This window comes from Chelon labrosus (genome assembly GCF_963514085.1).
Source record: "Chelon labrosus genome assembly, chromosome: 3".
In the NCBI taxonomy this organism is placed as follows: domain Eukaryota; kingdom Metazoa; phylum Chordata; class Actinopteri; order Mugiliformes; family Mugilidae; genus Chelon; species Chelon labrosus.
Genome location: NC_140339.1, coordinates 32,752,473 through 32,778,787, shown reverse-complemented (window position 1 = coordinate 32,778,787; position 26,315 = coordinate 32,752,473).

Genomic DNA, 26,315 nt, shown 5'->3' with positions numbered 1-26,315 from the left:
GCCTCTACATGTGAAGAACAGGGTGCTTGTGAGCATATTGTGCAGTTTCAAGCAGGTAGCTGCCTTGGAACGGGACCGGTGGGGCAGAGCAATCCTAGCGGCTCGCCCGAGCAGTGGAAGCCGGCGAGGGTGCGCGTTCAGCCGGATGAATGGGGCGCTGTCAGGGCCCCTCTCGTGGAGGATAAAAATCATGCTTTTTCCCTCATTACACATCCCATGCGAGCTTGTAATGATAAAACCTCATCCAAATCACACATTGCAGCTCAATATTCAGTGAGGACAGGGCCTTTTTAAGTCGAAATGTGCAAAAAAGCATCCTATCGCTCTGAAACGGCTGTTTTGCTCTCCACCACATTTACTGTCAGACTGGCCGAATTAGACCGATTCTGCCTCTTTCTTGCCTCTACATGTGAAGAACAGGGTGCTTGTGAGCATATTGTGCAGTTTCAAGCAGGTAGCTGCCTTGGAACGGGACCGGTGGGGCAGAGCAATCCTAGCGGCTCGCCCGAGCAGTGGAAGCCGGCGAGGGTGCGCGTTCAGCCGGATGAATGGGGCGCTGTCAGGGCCCCTCTCGTGGAGGATAAAAATCATGCTTTTTCCCTCATTACACATCCCATGCGAGCTTGTAATGATAAAACCTCATCCAAATCACACATTGCAGCTCAATATTCAGTGAGGACAGGGCCTTTTTAAGTCGAAATGTGCAAAAAAGCATCCTATCGCTCTGAAACGGCTGTTTTGCTCTCCACCACATTTACTGTCAGACTGGCCGAATTAGACCGATTCTGCCTCTTTCTTGCCTCTACATGTGAAGAACAGGGTGCTTGTGAGCATATTGTGCAGTTTCACGCAGGTAGCTGCCTCGGAACGGGACCGGTGGGGCAGAGCAATCCTAGCGGCTCGCCCGAGCAGTGGAAGCCGGCGAGGGTGCGCGTTCAGCCGGATGAATGGGGCGCTGTCAGGGCCCCTCTCGTGGAGGATAAAAATCATGCTTTTTCCCTCATTACACATCCCATGCGAGCTTGTAATGATAAAACCTCATCCAAATCACACATTGCAGCTCAATATTCAGTGAGGACAGGGCCTTTTTAAGTCGAAATGTGCAAAAAAGCATCCTATCGCTCTGAAACGGCTGTTTTGCTCTCCACCACATTTACTGTCAGACTGGCCGAATTAGACCGATTCTGCCTCTTTCTTGCCTCTACATGTGAAGAACAGGGTGCTTGTGAGCATATTGTGCAGTTTCAAGCAGGTAGCTGGCTCGGAACGGGACCGGTGGGGCAGAGCAATCCTAGCGGCTCGCCCGAGCAGTGGAAGCCGGCGAGGGTGCGCGTTCAGCCGGATGAATGGGGCGCTGTCAGGGCCCCTCTCGTGGAGGATAAAAATCATGCTTTTTCCCTCATTACACATCCCATGCGAGCTTGTAATGATAAAACCTCATCCAAATCACACATTGCAGCTCAATATTCAGTGAGGACAGGGCCTTTTTAAGTCGAAATGTGCAAAAAAGCATCCTATCGCTCTGAAACGGCTGTTTTGCTCTCCACCACATTTACTGTCAGACTGGCCGAATTAGACCGATTCTGCCTCTTTCTTGCCTCTACATGTGAAGAACAGGGTGCTTGTGAGCATATTGTGCAGTTTCACGCAGGTAGCTGCCTTGGAACGGGACCGGTGGGGCAGAGCAATCCTAGCGGCTCGCCCGAGCAGTGGAAGCCGGCGAGGGTGCGCGTTCAGCCGGATGAATGGGGCGCTGTCAGGGCCCCTCTCGTGGAGGATAAAAATCATGCTTTTTCCCTCATTACACATCCCATGCGAGCTTGTAATGATAAAACCTCATCCAAATCACACATTGCAGCTCAATATTCAGTGAGGACAGGGCCTTTTTAAGTCGAAATGTGCAAAAAAGCATCCTATCGCTCTGAAACGGCTGTTTTGCTCTCCACCACATTTACTGTCAGACTGGCCGAATTAGACCGATTCTGCCTCTTTCTTGCCTCTACATGTGAAGAACAGGGTGCTTGTGAGCATATTGTGCAGTTTCAAGCAGGTAGCTGGCTTGGAACGGGACCGGTGGGGCAGAGCAATCCTAGCGGCTCGCCCGAGCAGTGGAAGCCGGCGAGGGTGCGCGTTCAGCCGGATGAATGGGGCGCTGTCAGGGCCCCTCTCGTGGAGGATAAAAATCATGCTTTTTCCCTCATTACACATCCCATGCGAGCTTGTAATGATAAAACCTCATCCAAATCACACATTGCAGCTCAATATTCAGTGAGGACAGGGCCTTTTTAAGTCGAAATGTGCAAAAATGCATCCTATCGCTCTGAAACGGCTGTTTTGCTCTCCACCACATTTACTGTCAGACTGGCCGAATTAGACCGATTCTGCCTCTTTCTTGCCTCTACATGTGAAGAACAGGGTGCTTGTGAGCATATTGTGCAGTTTCAAGCAGGTAGCTGGCTTGGAACGGGACCGGTGGGGCAGAGCAATCCTAGCGGCTCGCCCGAGCAGTGGAAGCCGGCGAGGGTGCGCGTTCAGCCGGATGAATGGGGCGCTGTCAGGGCCCCTCTCGTGGAGGATAAAAATCATGCTTTTTCCCTCATTACACATCCCATGCGAGCTTGTAATGATAAAACCTCATCCAAATCACACATTGCAGCTCAATATTCAGTGAGGACAGGGCCTTTTTAAGTCGAAATGTGCAAAAAAGCATCCTATCGCTCTGAAACGGCTGTTTTGCTCTCCACCACATTTACTGTCAGACTGGCCGAATTAGACCGATTCTGCCTCTTTCTTGCCTCTACATGTGAAGAACAGCGTGCTTGTGAGCATATTGTGCAGTTTCAAGCAGGTAGCTGGCTTGGAACGGGACCGGTGGGGCAGAGCAATCCTAGCGGCTCGCCCGAGCAGTGGAAGCCGGCGAGGGTGCGCGTTCAGCCGGATGAATGGGGCGCTGTCAGGGCCCCTCTCGTGGAGGATAAAAATCATGCTTTTTCCCTCATTACACATCCCATGCGAGCTTGTAATGATAAAACCTCATCCAAATCACACATTGCAGCTCAATATTCAGTGAGGACAGGGCCTTTTTAAGTCGAAATGTGCAAAAAAGCATCCTATCGCTCTGAAACGGCTGTTTTGCTCTCCACCACATTTACTGTCAGACTGGCCGAATTAGACCGATTCTGCCTCTTTCTTGCCTCTACATGTGAAGAACAGGGTGCTTGTGAGCATATTGTGCAGTTTCACGCAGGTAGCTGGCTTGGAACGGGACCGGTGGGGCAGAGCAATCCTAGCGGCTCGCCCGAGCAGTGGAAGCCGGCGAGGGTGCGCGTTCAGCCGGATGAATGGGGCGCTGTCAGGGCCCCTCTCGTGGAGGATAAAAATCATGCTTTTTCCCTCATTACACATCCCATGCGAGCTTGTAATGATAAAACCTCATCCAAATCACACATTGCAGCTCAATATTCAGTGAGGACAGGGCCTTTTTAAGTCGAAATGTGCAAAAAAGCATCCTATCGTTTTGCTCTCCACCACATTTACTGTCAGACTGGCCGAATTAGACCGATTCTGCCTCTTTCTTGCCTCTACATGTGAAGAACAGGGTGCTTGTGAGCATATTGTGCAGTTTCAAGCAGGTAGCTGGCTTGGAACGGGACCGGTGGGGCAGAGCAATCCTAGCGGCTCGCCCGAGCAGTGGAAGCCGGCGAGGGTGCGCGTTCAGCCGGATGAATGGGGCGCTGTCAGGGCCCCTCTCGTGGAGGATAAAAATCATGCTTTTTCCCTCATTACACATCCCATGCGAGCTTGTAATGATAAAACCTCATCCAAATCACACATTGCAGCTCAATATTCAGTGAGGACAGGGCCTTTTTAAGTCGAAATGTGCAAAAATGCATCCTATCGCTCTGAAACGGCTGTTTTGCTCTCCACCACATTTACTGTCAGACTGGCCGAATTAGACCGATTCTGCCTCTTTCTTGCCTCTACATGTGAAGAACAGGGTGCTTGTGAGCATATTGTGCAGTTTCAAGCAGGTAGCTGGCTTGGAACGGGACCGGTGGGGCAGAGCAATCCTAGCGGCTCGCCCGAGCAGTGGAAGCCGGCGAGGGTGCGCGTTCAGCCGGATGAATGGGGCGCTGTCAGGGCCCCTCTCGTGGAGGATAAAAATCATGCTTTTTCCCTCATTACACATCCCATGCGAGCTTGTAATGATAAAACCTCATCCAAATCACACATTGCAGCTCAATATTCAGTGAGGACAGGGCCTTTTTAAGTCGAAATGTGCAAAAAAGCATCCTATCGCTCTGAAACGGCTGTTTTGCTCTCCACCACATTTACTGTCAGACTGGCCGAATTAGACCGATTCTGCCTCTTTCTTGCCTCTACATGTGAAGAACAGCGTGCTTGTGAGCATATTGTGCAGTTTCAAGCAGGTAGCTGGCTTGGAACGGGACCGGTGGGGCAGAGCAATCCTAGCGGCTCGCCCGAGCAGTGGAAGCCGGCGAGGGTGCGCGTTCAGCCGGATGAATGGGGCGCTGTCAGGGCCCCTCTCGTGGAGGATAAAAATCATGCTTTTTCCCTCATTACACATCCCATGCGAGCTTGTAATGATAAAACCTCATCCAAATCACACATTGCAGCTCAATATTCAGTGAGGACAGGGCCTTTTTAAGTCGAAATGTGCAAAAAAGCATCCTATCGCTCTGAAACGGCTGTTTTGCTCTCCACCACATTTACTGTCAGACTGGCCGAATTAGACCGATTCTGCCTCTTTCTTGCCTCTACATGTGAAGAACAGGGTGCTTGTGAGCATATTGTGCAGTTTCACGCAGGTAGCTGGCTTGGAACGGGACCGGTGGGGCAGAGCAATCCTAGCGGCTCGCCCGAGCAGTGGAAGCCGGCGAGGGTGCGCGTTCAGCCGGATGAATGGGGCGCTGTCAGGGCCCCTCTCGTGGAGGATAAAAATCATGCTTTTTCCCTCATTACACATCCCATGCGAGCTTGTAATGATAAAACCTCATCCAAATCACACATTGCAGCTCAATATTCAGTGAGGACAGGGCCTTTTTAAGTCGAAATGTGCAAAAAAGCATCCTATCGTTTTGCTCTCCACCACATTTACTGTCAGACTGGCCGAATTAGACCGATTCTGCCTCTTTCTTGCCTCTACATGTGAAGAACAGGGTGCTTGTGAGCATATTGTGCAGTTTCAAGCAGGTAGCTGGCTTGGAACGGGACCGGTGGGGCAGAGCAATCCTAGCGGCTCGCCCGAGCAGTGGAAGCCGGCGAGGGTGCGCGTTCAGCCGGATGAATGGGGCGCTGTCAGGGCCCCTCTCGTGGAGGATAAAAATCATGCTTTTTCCCTCATTACACATCCCATGCGAGCTTGTAATGATAAAACCTCATCCAAATCACACATTGCAGCTCAATATTCAGTGAGGACAGGGCCTTTTTAAGTCGAAATGTGCAAAAAAGCATCCTATCGCTCTGAAACGGCTGTTTTGCTCTCCACCACATTTACTGTCAGACTGGCCGAATTAGACCGATTCTGCCTCTTTCTTGCCTCTACATGTGAAGAACAGGGTGCTTGTGAGCATATTGTGCAGTTTCACGCAGGTAGCTGGCTTGGAACGGGACCGGTGGGGCAGAGCAATCCTAGCGGCTCGCCCGAGCAGTGGAAGCCGGCGAGGGTGCGCGTTCAGCCGGATGAATGGGGCGCTGTCAGGGCCCCTCTCGTGGAGGATAAAAATCATGCTTTTTCCCTCATTACACATCCCATGCGAGCTTGTAATGATAAAACCTCATCCAAATCACACATTGCAGCTCAATATTCAGTGAGGACAGGGCCTTTTTAAGTCGAAATGTGCAAAAAAGCATCCTATCGCTCTGAAACGGCTGTTTTGCTCTCCACCACATTTACTGTCAGACTGGCCGAATTAGACCGATTCTGCCTCTTTCTTGCCTCTACATGTGAAGAACAGGGTGCTTGTGAGCATATTGTGCAGTTTCAAGCAGGTAGCTGCCTTGGAACGGGACCGGTGGGGCAGAGCAATCCTAGCGGCTCGCCCGAGCAGTGGAAGCCGGCGAGGGTGCGCGTTCAGCCGGATGAATGGGGCGCTGTCAGGGCCCCTCTCGTGGAGGATAAAAATCATGCTTTTTCCCTCATTACACATCCCATGCGAGCTTGTAATGATAAAACCTCATCCAAATCACACATTGCAGCTCAATATTCAGTGAGGACAGGGCCTTTTTAAGTCGAAATGTGCAAAAAAGCATCCTATCGCTCTGAAACGGCTGTTTTGCTCTCCACCACATTTACTGTCAGACTGGCCGAATTAGACCGATTCTGCCTCTTTCTTGCCTCTACATGTGAAGAACAGGGTGCTTGTGAGCATATTGTGCAGTTTCACGCAGGTAGCTGGCTTGGAACGGGACCGGTGGGGCAGAGCAATCCTAGCGGCTCGCCCGAGCAGTGGAAGCCGGCGAGGGTGCGCGTTCAGCCGGATGAATGGGGCGCTGTCAGGGCCCCTCTCGTGGAGGATAAAAATCATGCTTTTTCCCTCATTACACATCCCATGCGAGCTTGTAATGATAAAACCTCATCCAAATCACACATTGCAGCTCAATATTCAGTGAGGACAGGGCCTTTTTAAGTCGAAATGTGCAAAAAAGCATCCTATCGCTCTGAAACGGCTGTTTTGCTCTCCACCACATTTACTGTCAGACTGGCCGAATTAGACCGATTCTGCCTCTTTCTTGCCTCTACATGTGAAGAACAGGGTGCTTGTGAGCATATTGTGCAGTTTCACGCAGGTAGCTGGCTTGGAACGGGACCGGTGGGGCAGAGCAATCCTAGCGGCTCGCCCGAGCAGTGGAAGCCGGCGAGGGTGCGCGTTCAGCCGGATGAATGCGGCGCTGTCAGGGCCCCTCTCGTGGAGGATAAAAATCATGCTTTTTCCCTCATTACACATCCCATGCGAGCTTGTAATGATAAAACCTCATCCAAATCACACATTGCAGCTCAATATTCAGTGAGGACAGGGCCTTTTTAAGTCGAAATGTGCAAAAAAGCATCCTATCGCTCTGAAACGGCTGTTTTGCTCTCCACCACATTTACTGTCAGACTGGCCGAATTAGACCGATTCTGCCTCTTTCTTGCCTCTACATGTGAAGAACAGGGTGCTTGTGAGCATATTGTGCAGTTTCAAGCAGGTAGCTGGCTTGGAACGGGACCGGTGGGGCAGAGCAATCCTAGCGGCTCGCCCGAGCAGTGGAAGCCGGCGAGGGTGCGCGTTCAGCCGGATGAATGGGGCGCTGTCAGGGCCCCTCTCGTGGAGGATAAAAATCATGCTTTTTCCCTCATTACACATCCCATGCGAGCTTGTAATGATAAAACCTCATCCAAATCACACATTGCAGCTCAATATTCAGTGAGGACAGGGCCTTTTTAAGTCGAAATGTGCAAAAAAGCATCCTATCGCTCTGAAACGGCTGTTTTGCTCTCCACCACATTTACTGTCAGACTGGCCGAATTAGACCGATTCTGCCTCTTTCTTGCCTCTACATGTGAAGAACAGGGTGCTTGTGAGCATATTGTGCAGTTTCACGCAGGTAGCTGGCTTGGAACGGGACCGGTGGGGCAGAGCAATCCTAGCGGCTCGCCCGAGCAGTGGAAGCCGGCGAGGGTGCGCGTTCAGCCGGATGAATGGGGCGCTGTCAGGGCCCCTCTCGTGGAGGATAAAAATCATGCTTTTTCCCTCATTACACATCCCATGCGAGCTTGTAATGATAAAACCTCATCCAAATCACACATTGCAGCTCAATATTCAGTGAGGACAGGGCCTTTTTAAGTCGAAATGTGCAAAAAAGCATCCTATCGCTCTGAAACGGCTGTTTTGCTCTCCACCACATTTACTGTCAGACTGGCCGAATTAGACCGATTCTGCCTCTTTCTTGCCTCTACATGTGAAGAACAGGGTGCTTGTGAGCATATTGTGCAGTTTCAAGCAGGTAGCTGCCTTGGAACGGGACCGGTGGGGCAGAGCAATCCTAGCGGCTCGCCCGAGCAGTGGAAGCCGGCGAGGGTGCGCGTTCAGCCGGATGAATGGGGCGCTGTCAGGGCCCCTCTCGTGGAGGATAAAAATCATGCTTTTTCCCTCATTACACATCCCATGCGAGCTTGTAATGATAAAACCTCATCCAAATCACACATTGCAGCTCAATATTCAGTGAGGACAGGGCCTTTTTAAGTCGAAATGTGCAAAAAAGCATCCTATCGCTCTGAAACGGCTGTTTTGCTCTCCAGCACATTTACTGTCAGACTGGCCGAATTAGACCGATTCTGCCTCTTTCTTGCCTCTACATGTGAAGAACAGGGTGCTTGTGAGCATATTGTGCAGTTTCACGCAGGTAGCTGGCTTGGAACGGGACCGGTGGGGCAGAGCAATCCTAGCGGCTCGCCCGAGCAGTGGAAGCCGGCGAGGGTGCGCGTTCAGCCGGATGAATGGGTCGCTGTCAGGGCCCCTCTCGTGGAGGATAAAAATCATGCTTTTTCCCTCATTACACATCCCATGCGAGCTTGTAATGATAAAACCTCATCCAAATCACACATTGCAGCTCAATATTCAGTGAGGACAGGGCCTTTTTAAGTCGAAATGTGCAAAAAAGCATCCTATCGCTCTGAAACGGCTGTTTTGCTCTCCACCACATTTACTGTCAGACTGGCCGAATTAGACCGATTCTGCCTCTTTCTTGCCTCTACATGTGAAGAACAGGGTGCTTGTGAGCATATTGTGCAGTTTCAAGCAGGTAGCTGGCTTGGAACGGGACCGGTGGGGCAGAGCAATCCTAGCGGCTCGCCCGAGCAGTGGAAGCCGGCGAGGGTGCGCGTTCAGCCGGATGAATGGGGCGCTGTCAGGGCCCCTCTCGTGGAGGATAAAAATCATGCTTTTTCCCTCATTACACATCCCATGCGAGCTTGTAATGATAAAACCTCATCCAAATCACACATTGCAGCTCAATATTCAGTGAGGACAGGGCCTTTTTAAGTCGAAATGTGCAAAAAAGCATCCTATCGCTCTGAAACGGCTGTTTTGCTCTCCACCACATTTACTGTCAGACTGGCCGAATTAGACCGATTCTGCCTCTTTCTTGCCTCTACATGTGAAGAACAGGGTGCTTGTGAGCATATTGTGCAGTTTCACGCAGGTAGCTGGCTTGGAACGGGACCGGTGGGGCAGAGCAATCCTAGCGGCTCGCCCGAGCAGTGGAAGCCGGCGAGGGTGCGCGTTCAGCCGGATGAATGGGGCGCTGTCAGGGCCCCTCTCGTGGAGGATAAAAATCATGCTTTTTCCCTCATTACACATCCCATGCGAGCTTGTAATGATAAAACCTCATCCAAATCACACATTGCAGCTCAATATTCAGTGAGGACAGGGCCTTTTTAAGTCGAAATGTGCAAAAAAGCATCCTATCGCTCTGAAACGGCTGTTTTGCTCTCCACCACATTTACTGTCAGACTGGCCGAATTAGACCGATTCTGCCACTTTCTTGCCTCTACATGTGAAGAACAGGGTGCTTGTGAGCATATTGTGCAGTTTCAAGCAGGTAGCTGCCTTGGAACGGGACCGGTGGGGCAGAGCAATCCTAGCGGCTCGCCCGAGCAGTGGAAGCCGGCGAGGGTGCGCGTTCAGCCGGATGAATGGGGCGCTGTCAGGGCCCCTCTCGTGGAGGATAAAAATCATGCTTTTTCCCTCATTACACATCCCATGCGAGCTTGTAATGATAAAACCTCATCCAAATCACACATTGCAGCTCAATATTCAGTGAGGACAGGGCCTTTTTAAGTCGAAATGTGCAAAAAAGCATCCTATCGCTCTGAAACGGCTGTTTTGCTCTCCACCACATTTACTGTCAGACTGGCCGAATTAGACCGATTCTGCCTCTTTCTTGCCTCTACATGTGAAGAACAGGGTGCTTGTGAGCATATTGTGCAGTTTCACGCAGGTAGCTGGCTTGGAACGGGACCGATGGGGCAGAGCGATCCTAGCGGCTCGCCCGAGCAGTGGAAGCCGGCGAGGGTGCGCGTTCAGCCGGATGAATGGGTCGCTGTCAGGGCCCCTCTCGTGGAGGATAAAAATCATGCTTTTTCCCTCATTACACATCCCATGCGAGCTTGTAATGATAAAACCTCATCCAAATCACACATTGCAGCTCAATATTCAGTGAGGACAGGGCCTTTTTAAGTCGAAATGTGCAAAAAAGCATCCTATCGCTCTGAAACGGCTGTTTTGCTCTCCACCACATTTACTGTCAGACTGGCCGAATTAGACCGATTCTGCCTCTTTCTTGCCTCTACATGTGAAGAACAGGGTGCTTGTGAGCATATTGTGCAGTTTCACGCAGGTAGCTGGCTTGGAACGGGACCGGTGGGGCAGAGCAATCCTAGCGGCTCGCCCGAGCAGTGGAAGCCGGCGAGGGTGCGCGTTCAGCCGGATGAATGGGGCGCTGTCAGGGCCCCTCTCGTGGAGGATAAAAATCATGCTTTTTCCCTCATTACACATCCCATGCGAGCTTGTAATGATAAAACCTCATCCAAATCACACATTGCAGCTCAATATTCAGTGAGGACAGGGCCTTTTTAAGTCGAAATGTGCAAAAAAGCATCCTATCGCTCTGAAACGGCTGTTTTGCTCTCCACCACATTTACTGTCAGACTGGCCGAATTAGACCGATTCTGCCTCTTTCTTGCCTCTACATGTGAAGAACAGGGTGCTTGTGAGCATATTGTGCAGTTTCACGCAGGTAGCTGGCTTGGAACGGGACCGGTGGGGCAGAGCAGTCCTAGCGGCTCGCCCGAGCAGTGGAAGCCGGCGAGGGTGCGCGTTCAGCCGGATGAATGGGTCGCTGTCAGGGCCCCTCTCGTGGAGGATAAAAATCATGCTTTTTCCCTCATTACACATCCCATGCGAGCTTGTAATGATAAAACCTCATCCAAATCACACATTGCAGCTCAATATTCAGTGAGGACAGGGCCTTTTTAAGTCGAAATGTGCAAAAAAGCATCCTATCGCTCTGAAACGGCTGTTTTGCTCTCCACCACATTTACTGTCAGACTGGCCGAATTAGACCGATTCTGCCTCTTTCTTGCCTCTACATGTGAAGAACAGGGTGCTTGTGAGCATATTGTGCAGTTTCACGCAGGTAGCTGGCTTGGAACGGGACCGGTGGGGCAGAGCAATCCTAGCGGCTCGCCCGAGCAGTGGAAGCCGGCGAGGGTGCGCGTTCAGCCGGATGAATGGGGCGCTGTCAGGGCCCCTCTCGTGGAGGATAAAAATCATGCTTTTTCCCTCATTACACATCCCATGCGAGCTTGTAATGATAAAACCTCATCCAAATCACACATTGCAGCTCAATATTCAGTGAGGACAGGGCCTTTTTAAGTCGAAATGTGCAAAAATGCATCCTATCGCTCTGAAACGGCTGTTTTGCTCTCCACCACATTTACTGTCAGACTGGCCGAATTAGACCGATTCTGCCTCTTTCTTGCCTCTACATGTGAAGAACAGGGTGCTTGTGAGCATATTGTGCAGTTTCAAGCAGGTAGCTGGCTTGGAACGGGACCGGTGGGGCAGAGCAATCCTAGCGGCTCGCCCGAGCAGTGGAAGCCGGCGAGGGTGCGCGTTCAGCCGGATGAATGGGGCGCTGTCAGGGCCCCTCTCGTGGAGGATAAAAATCATGCTTTTTCCCTCATTACACATCCCATGCGAGCTTGTAATGATAAAACCTCATCCAAATCACACATTGCAGCTCAATATTCAGTGAGGACAGGGCCTTTTTAAGTCGAAATGTGCAAAAAAGCATCCTATCGCTCTGAAACGGCTGTTTTGCTCTCCACCACATTTACTGTCAGACTGGCCGAATTAGACCGATTCTGCCTCTTTCTTGCCTCTACATGTGAAGAACAGGGTGCTTGTGAGCATATTGTGCAGTTTCAAGCAGGTAGCTGGCTTGGAACGGGACCGGTGGGGCAGAGCAATCCTAGCGGCTCGCCCGAGCAGTGGAAGCCGGCGAGGGTGCGCGTTCAGCCGGATGAATGGGGCGCTGTCAGGGCCCCTCTCGTGGAGGATAAAAATCATGCTTTTTCCCTCATTACACATCCCATGCGAGCTTGTAATGATAAAACCTCATCCAAATCACACATTGCAGCTCAATATTCAGTGAGGACAGGGCCTTTTTAAGTCGAAATGTGCAAAAAAGCATCCTATCGCTCTGAAACGGCTGTTTTGCTCTCCACCACATTTACTGTCAGACTGGCCGAATTAGACCGATTCTGCCTCTTTCTTGCCTCTACATGTGAAGAACAGGGTGCTTGTGAGCATATTGTGCAGTTTCAAGCAGGTAGCTGGCTTGGAACGGGACCGGTGGGGCAGAGCAATCCTAGCGGCTCGCCCGAGCAGTGGAAGCCGGCGAGGGTGCGCGTTCAGCCGGATGAATGGGGCGCTGTCAGGGCCCCTCTCGTGGAGGATAAAAATCATGCTTTTTCCCTCATTACACATCCCATGCGAGCTTGTAATGATAAAACCTCATCCAAATCACACATTGCAGCTCAATATTCAGTGAGGACAGGGCCTTTTTAAGTCGAAATGTGCAAAAAAGCATCCTCTCGCTCTGAAACGGCTGTTTTGCTCTCCACCACATTAACTGTCAGACTGGCCGAATTAGACCGATTCTGCCTCTTTCTTGCCTCTACATGTGAAGAACAGGGTGCTTGTGAGCATATTGTGCAGTTTCAAGCAGGTAGCTGGCTTGGAAGGGGACCGGTGGGGCAGACCAATCCTAGCGGCTCGCCCGAGCAGTGGAAGCCGGCGAGGGTGCGCGTTCAGCCGGATGAATGGGGCGGTGTCAGGGCCCCTCTCGTGGAGGATAAAAATCATGCTTTTTCCCTCATTACACATCCCATGCGAGCTTGTAATGATAAAACCTGATCCAAATCACACATTGCAGCTCAATATTCAGTGAGGACAGGGCGTTTTTAATTCGAAATGTTAGAAAACGCATCCTCTCGCTCTGAAACCTCTGTTTTGCTGTCCAGCACATTAACGTGTCAGACTGGCAGAATTAGACCAATTCTGCCTCTTTACTACCTCTACATGTGAAGAACAGGCTCGTTGTGAGCAGATTGTGCAGTTTCAAGCCAACACAGTCTCACACCTTGTCGTCACATGCTGCCGTTTGGTCATTTAGCCCTGACGTCCTAAGCCGACGTCCAGGGGGGCCCCTCTTCGTCGCTTGACGCCGTAGAGGGTCATCCGATAGATTTGAATGCAAATCCCTCATCTTTGTATTTTGACGGAAAAGGGGTTAGCCATCCAGCGGTTTGCCTGCGCTGGAAATATGTTTTTTGGCGATTGATTTTGTGTTACAAATGTGTATTTTGCAGTACCGTGCGGCGGGCGCATATGCTGAACAATCATTGGTGCGGTGAACATTTTCGTGGGCCAGAAACCCTTGTCTTCGCTACCACGATTTTTTTTTTTAAAAAAAGTATAGCCTACATTAAAATGACATAATTACTGGAGTTACAGGACTGCATATTTGCTGTAGGCTTAAAACATGCCTTAATTTAGGTGGGATATTTTGTCGATAGTATTTCAATTTACAATGTCTATTTAGTGTGCCTACTTTTTCCTTACGTTTTTTTTTTTTTTTTTTAAACTTGTCTCTGCGATCTCATTTTCAACCTGCGACGCATAGCAACCGTTGCTATGGGTAAACAAAACCAGCAGACTCTGGCCTAGAATTCTGTATTCTGTCTGGTCCAGTTTGCTCACTTATCTAATATTTTGTTGTGTAGTTGGGTTTTGTAACCGAACGACAGAACGACCACAGTTGTCGTTTTTCCTGCACCCAAATTACGACCCAGTGTTACGTTTGGGTGTGACTAGCCTCGCTAGTGCCCTCTAGCGGCATCGTAATAAGAAGGCTGAAAGCTGTTTTAATTCCCGCTCTATAGCTGTTAATACGTCACTTAATTAAGTTTTAATATTTTTTCATGCTAGAAAGTAATGGTGCAGATCCCCAATATGTGATCAGTTTATCCAAATAACGCCTGGTTGGAAGTTTGCTCCGATGTTTTCGGAGAAGTTAAGCGCCACCTGTGGAACAGGAGCAGCGAGTCATCTCATAGACGAACGGCCGGCCTCCTGATGTGATCCGCCGGTCAACCTCCGTCGTCATCCCGGGGTAGAAAACGAGCCGATTAGTGTAAAAAAACTACCCACACCCTCAAAGTGAATGCTAGTAATGCTGTATTACTCAATGCATTCGTTAAACCTGGTGCATTTTGAACAGTATTATTAAAAGAAGGCTTATAGTGACGTAGTTGGACTCATTCCAATCCTGTCTATAGCTGTCCGCCGTGGATTGGCTGCGTTCGGTTTCTGCCGCTCAACCAAGCTACAGCAAAGCGTCATAATATTTTCAAATGAACGACTCAAATGCAGTGTTGTGTGTCATTTCTTAACTTAAAGCAACTATAATCTCTGCCGTTACAAGTTCGGCTGTAGTAAATATTTCATGTGTTCAGCAGATAAACCAATCCAAACCCTGCCTGTAAGCCTACTGAAGCGGGAGAACCAAACTGCATTGCTGTTTGGCGTAAATCTATATTGCGCGGTTCTAAACACATCCTAAATAAACTCTCTTTACTTTTTCTTAACATATATCGACTTAAAGCAATGTCATCGCTAGTTCGGCAATACTAGATATTCAATGTAATCAGTATATATATCTTTTTACAACCCTATTTTAACATATGTTTGAAAACTGAAAAAACTACAAATATCACGTGACTTGGTATCAAGCTACATGTCGCAGGTCAAGGGATTTGTAGGTTCTACGACGATTAGTGATTTCCTTGAATAGGAGGTTATAAATAATAAAATGAATATATAGCCGGGGGTTTAAGGGTGTGGGAAACACATTTCTGTGACCAGAATTTAAGTATATAATTGTCAAGTGGGTGAAAAGATATGTTTACCATCTTGAACAGCACCCCCACTCTCTGTCTATATCCACTCGGTATAGTCACACAGCTGAGTTCATAAGCTTTCTACAGCACTTTGTCCCATGTCTATAGCCCCTTTTGATGCAGAATTACAGCCCTTCAGAACTTCTCAGAAGTCAGGGTTCAAAGGTCAATAGTTCAAAGAAGGAGCCATTTACAATCCCCTAACTAACATATGCTATTCCCCAGGTTGAGCCCTTTCCAATGATATCTTTATTATAGTCCTACAACAAAGTATGGATTTTCACATTTCGTGGACACAGCTGTGCACAGGCTTAGATTCAGAGAGCCTTTTGAGGGCTCAGCCCATGAAATAAGGATTTTTTATTTTTATTTTTTTAAATAACAGTGAGAAAAATCATGTAAGGTAATCATATCTGACAGATTTACAACTGAATTAGTAATTTATATTGTATCTGCTCATTTGTTTTTGCCAATTAATTAAGTCCACCAGACATCTTCAACCCGTGTGTAAACTAACATCACAACAGCTATTTGTCAAGGGACTTTGAGTAAATCAGTTACACATACCGTTGTTATGATGTCCAATAGGTCATTTCTGACACCCGTGTGTTTCAATGAAAAAACAGCATCTCAACAAAACACTAATGAGGATATGCGACAGGGGCATTCCTTGATTTCAGAATATTGTAACTTCTATCCTCACCTATAGTGTAACTACAGATTCACGACTTATGCCTTTAACAATAAATGTTAATCAAAACTAAATCAATTCTTAGTAATTAACAAGCAATATAAGCACAGCTGATGGATAAGAATGTACTTCTTGATAACATGGGCTTGTCTTTTATGCTGGCTAAGTCACTGTATTGGGTGTGATTGGATGAAGTTGTCTGTTAACCCCTCACCCTTTTTTAGTGAAAACAAACCTATTCAGGCTGCTAATTTATAAACTGTTAACAATCATGAAACTGAATTGAATGGAAATGAACACAGACAGAGACAGGTGGCAGGTATTTTATTTTAAAACATTACCAGACATTAACATTTATCATTCATGCAGCCTGCCTCCTCAAAGATCAAGCAAAACAGATCATAAAGCAGTTATATCAAAGAATATATAACTGACTTTCACTCTTGTCATCAATTAAATACCAGTCTGAATCAAACATTAAAAATTAATTATTAAAAAATAAACATGTCTATACTTGAACATTTTTGATTCCCACAGTATGGCATTATCCTCCGTCAGTCTCCAATAACCGTCATACAACACAGCAACAATAACAAACAATACAACACAGCAACAACAACAAAATCAATATGACACAGTAACAGTCTATTTCAGGATGTTAGCTTTGAATGTTGTCTTTTGGCTCCCAGGAGTTTTTCCACTTTGTCCCACTGCAAGACAGACAGACAGACAGCATTAAGTATTACTGTTAAATTGTTTGAAAATTACTGGAAAATGTACAGTTTCCAGTGACACATTGATTCCTCAGTTATGCAGGCATTTTGTAATACCTGGTAAAATGATCCACATTCTGTATGTGTATGCAACAGCCTATATTTGAAGATAACGCGATAAATTAGTGTAGCCAAGTTAGATAAAAAAGTGCATTATGTAACACAGTATGCATGTAGTACACAACGTACATACTATGTAGTCAGGCACCTACAAGATACAAACATGTCATGTTTTCAATTTGCAGTATAACTTTACTCACAATGCTTGTAACATCAGAAATATAATGTACTGCAGAAACTTATGTCAGAATTTAGTTTCCCAACACAAATCATAGAAGTTGTTCCTTCGTGAAATTGAGGGTCCAAGGACAGAGGATGTCACATACTGTATAGATTGTAAACCCCCTGGGACAAATTGAATTGATTTGATTTTGGGCGATAGAAATAAAATTAGATTTGACTTTAAGTCCTTTTGATGCTGGATGACATCAGCAAAACTGTCTAATCAAGGGGCTACCTGTCTGTTTAACTTCATGTTTACCCCTTATTTTCCAGTCAGTATCTTACTATTATATGCATGTTATGTTCCTTTGTAGAAATCATGGCCAATCAAACAGTGATGCAGGCTATGGGTTAAGAGAAGGCTGGAATGAGACTGTTCTCACTGAAACAGTTTGACAGGTATACATATAGTGATAATAAAATTACTGATGACAACACTTTTAAATGATCCAATGATCACTTTGAGCTACTCACCCTCAAACGTAACTGAGTCGTAATTTGGGTGCACGCAAAACGACAACTGTGACCGCAGTGTCGATATTTACTCGACCGCTCTGGGTGGCTTAAGTTTGAAACGTAACATGAGGTCGTAATTCGCAGTTGTACACACGACTCATGTGGTCGTTTTTTCGAGGAGGACAGTCTCAAATGAACACAGACAGAGACAGGTGGCAGGTATTTTATTTCAAAACATTACCAGACATTAACATTTATCATTCATGTAGCCTGCCTCCTCAAAGATCAAGCAAAACAGATCATAAAGAAGTTATATCAAAGATATATAATAACTGATTTTCACTTGTCATCAATTAAATACCAGTCTGAATCAAACAATAAAAATTAATTAAAAAAGAAATATGCCTATACTTGAACATTTTTGATTTCCACAATATGGCATAATCCCCTGTCAGTCTCCATAACTGCCATACAACACAGCAACAATAACAAAATCAATATGACACAGTAACGGTCTATTTCAGGATGTTAGCTTTGAATGTTGTCTTTTGGCTCCCAGGAGTTTTTCCACTTTGTCCTACTGCAAGACAGATAGATCGACAGTATTAAGTCACCTTAAGGACAGGTTCGTTTTACTCAAGGCAAGAGACACATTTCACTTGTGAAGGAATTATGTATATACTTTATTACAAAAATGGTCTAAAACACACAGTAAAAACACCATTCACTCAGGGGAAACTAATGGGAAAAAAATGGATGCTGAGGCTCCTGGTGTGTTGGAGCCAAGGGCTGGGACGGAGACACCCAACTAAAACAATAAGCACCCAGACACTCGTGCTAATCGCCCACACATGCACACACAAAATCGGTGAAGAGACCCAGAACCAAGGGGAGCACAGCACACCAAACGGGGGGGGGGTCCCACCACCAGACCACCAGCGCCACCACCGGACCTCAGCAACTAAAGAAGAAAAACAGGGAAATCAGTGGGGTTGCACTAACACACAAACATAACAAAAACACCCAAACTCTAATCAAACAGGCAGTTGGCAAACAATATCAATCAATAAACAAAACAAAAATACAATCGGCCAATTGCCAGGTCTAGAAAGGAATAATGAAAAAAACAAAGGAATCCACCAAACAGAATATCAAAAATAAAGAAAAATAACAAATCCAATAAACAGGCGGAATAAACTGAGTCAACTATAGAAAGAAAACAAAATAATCGAACATAAAGGGGACTTCACCCCACTATCAACCATTAAATGTGAATCTCCTTGATGCACGAAACGACCCAGATAGACATTACATTTGGCCCGGATCCGTTTTAAGCCCCTTGCCTCCGTTTCTAGCTTAGAGACGTTTTCTGATTGTGAACCAGATCCGTGCCAGATAGAGGTTTCAGCTTAAACATTCTAACTGCCATCAGTTCAGTATTTATATCATTTTACAGATCTGGCCCAGATCACTTTTCCCATAGGTAACCGAAAGACATTAGCTGTGTCTGACACTGATTTGGTCCAGATCTGCAATATGAATCTGAGCCGATACTGTTTTCACATAGGCTACACTGGTGTGGCCCGAATCTGTGATACATATCTGAGCCGATTGCATTTAAAAAAGGGCTAAAAACTGCTCTGGCCCATATCTGCAAAACGGATTTGAGCCAACACTGTTTTGACAGAGACAGATAGCCACTGGACGCTGTAACGGAACAGGGCCGCAACCGTAAAAAGGATAGAGCCGGGTCTGGCCCGCATCCGCCTCACGGACTCGTTCCTGAGTCCAAATGCACATCGAGCCGAAGCCGTTTCTGGTCTGTTTTTAGGGGGTTGTTGCGGATATGTGCCAGCGCCGATCCAGCACTGCCTGATCATCCCGTTACAGATGCGTAACGGGTGCGTGAAACGATTCCGCCTACCGGAGCTGTGCCGGATGTGTTACGATTCCGCTTAAATCACCACTGGATTGTCCTTTTGCCTTATTTTCGGCATTTTTGTCAGTTAGCATGAGATAAATGCATTGTCATTAAGCTGAGCAATATTATCAGTGTTTAAAAACTATACAGTATATTTTGTGATGCTATAAGGTCCCTTACAGCACAGGTCCGTTTGAGCTCCGTTTTAGGTCCGTTTTACGACAGCGCCCAAAGTGCCAAGTGAACGTTGGGTCTCGCTTGACTGTCGTCTTGCAGATACGGCCCACATCCGTACTACGGACTTCAGCCAGAAGCGCCAAAAAAAAAATAAAAAAAAATATCAAACCAAGCTGTCAACGCAGATTATCTAACCAGCTATGCACACGTAAGTTTTTATGTGTTTAGTCTATGTGTTTATTATGTACATCTATTTGTATGTGTTTATTCTAATTTACTATTACTTAAACGTGCAAGTGAAATGCTGTTTGCTTTGTAGATAGCAGTTACAGGCTGTTATTTGCGCACCACGAGTCTGTGTTAGCCGTTTGATGTTAAAGCCGCTATAGCGCTACTGCGCTATACAAATAGGCTAGCATGAGTGTTGCACAGAATAGACCCAATTACAGGATAACCGAATCAACTTTTTAATATCATGACATATATTTGCGCTAATGTGCTGAATTTTAAAAGGTGGTCTTAGTTTAGGATGACCAGACGTCCCGGTTTCAGGGGACAGTCCCCGTTTTTGGTTGCCTCCGGGAAAATACAGAAAAAACTACCTATGTCCCTGTTTTTTGAAGATAAAACTTGTATGTATTTCAATCCGATTGACAGTCAAACTAAAAATGTCCCCGTTTTTTCCAAAATTTTGGGATTATGTCCCCGGTTTTGGTCTCGGACATCTGGTCGGCGGACAGGATCGAGGAGGGCGTCAGGAGCAGCAACAGCAACAGCAACAGCTGCAGCACCCACCTAGTGATTTTGTTTAAGTGCATGTTTTTTGTGTTTTTTTTCACGTTGTGTTAATAGCCTGTGCGTTTTTTTTATCCATTAATTCTGTGTTTGTTGTTCTCTGTGTTCTGTGTTAATTGTTGACTTTGTTCATGACTTTGTTGTTCGTTTTTTATAATTAAATCTATGAATTCGTGGTCATTAACTCTGTGTTTGTTAACTTTGTTCACGTTGTTTTACCATGCTATGCGTTTTAATCATTAAAACGATTTATTTCAGCTATAGCCTATACGCATTGCTCCAACTGAAACCTGCCGAAAATAAGGCAAAAGGACAATCCAGTGGTGATTTAAGCGGAATCGTAAAACATCCGGCACAGCTCCGGTAGGCGGAATCGTTTCACGCACCCGTTACGCATCTGTAACGGGATGATCAGGCGGTGCTGGATCGGCGCTGGCACATATCCGCAACAACCCCTAAAAACAGACCAGAAACGGCTTCGGCCCGATGTGCGTTTGGACTCAGGAACGAGTCCGTGAGGCGGATGCGGGCCAGACCCGGCTCTATCGTTTTGCGGTTGCGGCCCTGTTCCGTTACAGCGTCCAGTGGCTATCTGGGGATCTACGGCCGAGCCGCCCAACGGGCAGCTAAACACCAGGAGAGACAATATAAAAGCAGCGAAAATGATGCAATACATAAAGCACAGCATCAAGCCAATAAAGCAGCAAAGCAAAACAGCAGCGGTCCCCCCTAGCTCGTAACGACGTGTAGCGTGATTAGCGTCACACGGCCCTGTCAGCTGATGCTGACGTCACCCGTTCCCGAGATCCACGTTGACCGCGGGGATCTGCGGACCCAATAAATCGGTTAATGATAGCTAGCATAGGTGTACCAAAGTGGGAAAGGTCAAGGGGCTACATACCAGTTAGCAGGGTTGGCTAGTCATAACACACCGCAGGGAGAAGAGCGTGCTGCACAGCTCCCATCTACCTGTGATCATATGATAATTAGCTGCCGCTAACTAGCAGCAATCAACTGTGCAGAGAGAGTGAGACGCTCACCACCGAAGGCCATTTAAGTAGCACACACACAGGAGTACAGGAGGCACCCAATCAGACGCTCTGCCCGAGGCAGAAGTTCCGAACCGGAAATTACGTACCCAGTCGGGGAGCAGCGAGAGAACTGGCGGCGGGGAAGGGGATCACCCGTTTTATAGGTCTGTGCGCCCCCACTGGTTGGTTGTATTAATGTCAATTAAAACCCACAGATCTCTATACTGCTACACAGGCATTTTGTAATACCTGGTAAAATGATCCACATTCTGTTTCCTGTATCTGAAGATATAGGAAGACGCGATAAGTTAGTGTAGCCAAGTTAGATAAAAAAAAAAAAAAAGTGTATTATGTAACACAGTATGCATGTAGTACACAACGTGCATACTTTGTAGTCAGGCACCTACAAGGTACAAACATGTCATGTTTTCAATTTGCAGTATAACATTACTCATAATGCTTCTAACATCAGAAATATAATGTAGCTACTGCAGAAACTTGTGTCAGAATTTAGTTTCCCTACACAAATCATAGTAGTTGTTCCTTAGCGAAATTTAGGGTCTAAGGACAGAGGATGTCACATACTGTATAGATCAGTGGTCGGCAACTGGCGGCCCGCTTCCAGTAATATCTGGCCCGCCAGATGACATTGAAAATCTGATTTGAAAGAAAAAAGTTTTAAAATTATTTACTGTCACAAAAACGACAATTCCATAGAGAATTCAGACCTTTTATTTAGAAAAGATAAAAATAAAATAAAAGCGTAATTTTCTTGATTCAGGACGCACACTGGCTTGTGGTGGGAACGTGGGACATATGCGCTCTTGAAATTACAGAGCAAAAAAGGAAAAAGCGAAAAAAGAAATTACTGTTTAAATTAAATAAAGCAACAATGAATATGACTAATAAAAACGGTAATGACAAGCTTAAAAGATTACTCACTTAATGGGACAACTGGCATCTCCCTTCAGTCACGATCTTTTGGATGTCAGGAGATATGGATGTGACTTTCACCCGCAAGCAGTTATTCCAGATTTTTGTGCGTCAGGCGATCCCTCTCGTGCGTCTTAATGGCATTCATCGTAGAAAAGGTGACTTGTAGGTGGAGGGAAACATCGTCAGCACATAAAAGGCGAGTTTCTTGACCCATCTGTACTCATCTGAGCATGTCATCCAAAAGTCATCCACTGATTGAAATCCGTAAGCTCCAGCTGAAATACGGCCTCACGAACTGCGGTCAAGTGCGGTCGTTCACAGAAAGCGAGTCAAGCCAGCCGCGTTCGGATTTTTCTTGCGCGTATATTTGTTGACTTACAAATATGCCGGGACAGGCCAAAATGCGAGATGCACACAAAAATTAATGAATAAATACAAGCTTTTTCATAACGCAGCCATAGAGTGGAGCTAAAGCAGTAACACCAATAACAGTCTGTAGCAAACTGAAGTTACTTTATTTTAAACGAATGACTTTCTTAAATTACTTTTTTGTTCAAGATATAATAGTAGCCTATAGATGGGGGGAAAACGTTTTGTTAAGGAGAAAAAAACAGCATGTTTGTAACGAAGCACAGTTCGTTACCCGTAAATATTGCACATGGGTAATTTGCACAACAATAACTTGAGTTTTTGAAATAACTGCACATTGCACTTTAGTCACGATAGCACTTTATTTGCTAAATATTTGCACATTTTGGTACAGATACGTAAATGACTTTATTGAATGTTTAAAGAATTTTTAAGTAACCTCGTGGCCACGGGTGGTTACGTGCCGTCGGGCGGGTGCGGGGGTGCACACTCGGCTCCGCCTGCAAGAGAGGGAAGTTAAGCTCTGACAAAATTATGCATATATATATATATATATATATATATATTGGAAATAGTAAACGATAAGCGTGCAAATGTAATTTTAAAGACTTGTGGTGCATATTGTTAAGTGGTAAAGGTGCAATCAGGTGCAATAGCGAAATAAGCGAGTTGTTTGTGTTAACACTTACCTGTCCAGTCCGTGTTCTCTCCAGAGTGCGCGGCCAAAAGATTCCACCGGGCGCACAGGCACGGTCATATACGTTCCGGGAGAGACCAAGCGGCAGGACAGGAAGTGGGGGATTTCTAATTTTGGTGTTTATTTCTATATTTTGTATTTATATTTATATATGTGTATTTGGGTCAGAATGGCAGCAAATATTACTTATTGTAAATATTATGGATTATTGACAGGGGGAATATTTTGTCATTGGTAAGACAGCAAATTGATAATATTTTAACTTACCTCTGAATGGATGAGTCCAATGATTAGAGCCGGAGACACAGTACATAAGGCGCCATTTACAATCTGTCTGGATTGCAGGTCTGATCTCACTGGATATATGCCATGCTTGTTTGTTGCTGCTATGTTGCGTTTGGGTTTAAATAAATGTAACGGAAACTGAGAAACCGGAGTCTGCTACTTTTCTCGGCATCATCCAGCCGCTCAAGGGTCATCCATTTCACAATGTTTCTGATTGATGTGATGTTTTGGCTCGCCATTCAGTTGCTCGGAAAAAAATTGGCCCCAGGCCAAACTTACTTGCCGACCCCTGGTCTAGGATTTTTAACAGGTGGGTTACAGATCTCTGAATCACTACTAAACCAGATTGGATGCATTTCAAATGCATGAATTTGTATCCAAGGGATGTGTAATGAGGGGAAAACCATTATTTTTATCCTCCACGAGAGGGGGCCTGCGGCCGTCCAATTGGCTGAACGCCCACTGTCGTGGAGGATAAAAAATAATGGTATTTCCCTCATTACACATCCCATTCGAGCTTATTATAATAAAACCTGATCCAAATCATATATTGCAGTTCAATATTAAGTGAAGAACGGGCGTTTTCAGTCAAAATGCAAAAAAAAAGCTTCCTCTCGGCCTGAGCTTCTTTTTTCTCTCATTAAAGTTACCAACGTTCTCCTCATGGCTTCATACAGTGGACTTGTCTCTATACTGGTTCTGCTAGATCTCATTTTAGTTTGAGAGCCACATACATTCCCAATTTGATCTCAAGCGGGCCGGACCAGTGAGATAATAACCTGTCCCTCTCTCTGCACAGTTGATTGCTGCTAGTTAGCGGCAGCTAATTATCATATGATCACAGGTAGATGCCGGTAGCTGTGCAGCACGCTCTTGTCCTCTCCCTGCGGTGTGTTATGACTAGCCAACCCTGCTAACTGGTATGTAGCCCCTTGACCTTTCCCACTTTGGTACACCTGTGCTAGCTATCATTAACCGATTTATTAGGTCTTGCTGGGGAACGGGTGACGACAGGGTCATGTGACGCTAATCGCGCTACACATCGTTACGAGCTACGGGGGACCGCTGCTGTTTTGCTTTGCTGCTTTACTATTATTAGCTTTATGCTGTGCTTTATGCATTGCATCATTTTCGCTGCTTTTACATTGTCTCTCCTGGTGTTTAGTTATTATTGTTTGTTATTGTTTTAGTTGGGTGTCTCCCGCCCAGCCCTTAGCTCCAACACACCGGTAAGCCTCAGCATCCATTTTTTTCCCATTAGTTTCCCCTGAGTGAATGGTGTTTTTACTGTGTGTTTTAGACCATTTTTGTAATAAAGTGTATACATAATTCCTTCACAAGTGAAATGTGTCTCTTGCCTTGAGTAAACCGAACCTGTGTGTCCTTAAGGTGGCTGGGACTCAAAACTACTTCCTTGCGCGAAATTCCCCAGGTGGCGTTGTCGGTGACTGCTCTCTCCATGATAATATAACCATACACAGACTTCTCTATAACTCCCCCGACCACAAAACTGAGGAATCAATGAGTGATTGGAAATTGTACATTTTCCAATCATTTTCAAACAATTTAACAATAATACTTAATACTGTCTATCTATCTGTCTTGCAGTGGGACAAAGTGGAAAAATTCCTGGGAGCCAAAAGACAACATTCAAAGCTAACATCCTGAAATAGACTGTTACTGTGTCATTTATTTTGTTACTGTTGCTCTGTTGTATGACAGTTATGGAGACTGACAGGGGATTATGCCATATTGTGGGAATCAAAAATGTTCAAGTATAGACATGTTTCTTTTTTAATTAATTTTTATTGTTTGATTCAGACTGGTATTTAATTGATGACAAGTGAAAATCAGTTATTATATATTCTTTGATATAACTTCTTTATGATTCGTTTTGCTTGATCTTTGAGGAGGCAGGCTACATGAATGATAAATGTTAATGTCTGGTAATGTTTTTGAAATAAAATACCTGCCACCTGTCTCTGTCTGTGTTCATTTCCATTCAGTTTAGTTTCATGATTGTTTACGGTTAAATTAACAGCCTGAATAGGTTCGTCTTCACTAAGAAAAGGTGAGGGGTTAACAGACAACTTCATCCAATCACACCCATTACAGTAGCTTAGCCAGCATAAAAGACAAGCCCATGTCATCGGGGAGTACATTCTTACCCATCAGCTGAATGTTTGTGCTTATATTGCTTGTAAATCACTCAGAATTGATTTAGTTTTGATCAACATTTATTGTTAAAGGCATAAGCCGTGAATCTGTAGTTACACTATAGGTGAGAACAGAAGTTACAATATTCTGAAATCAAGGAATGCCCCTGTCGCATATCCTCATTAGTGTTTTGTGATGCTGTTTTTTCATTGAAACACACAGATGTCAGAAATTACCTATAGGACATCATAACAAAGGTTTGTGTGTCATACAGGTTCAAGATGTCTGGTGGAATTAATTAACTGGCAAAAACAAATGAACAGATACAATATAAATTATTAATTCAGTTGTAAAAATGTCAGATATGATTACCTTACATGATTTTTCTCATTGTAATTTAAAAAAATAAAATAAAAAAAATACTTATTTCATGGGCTGAGCCTGCAAAAGGCTCTCTGAATCTAAGCCTGAGCATAGCTGTATCCATGAAATGTGAAAATCCATATTATGTTGTAGGACTATAATAAATAATCATTGGAAAGGTCTCAACCTGGGGAATAGCATGTCTGAAAAAACTGTAAACTAGGTGTATCCTTATGTCGCTGATTCACTGAACATCAGATGTTGGGTGCACATTTAAACACAGGATCCGGACAGCGTTCCAAGTTCCAATAGTTTATTTTGATGAAGTTTAACAGTTGTTTGTTGGTGATGAAT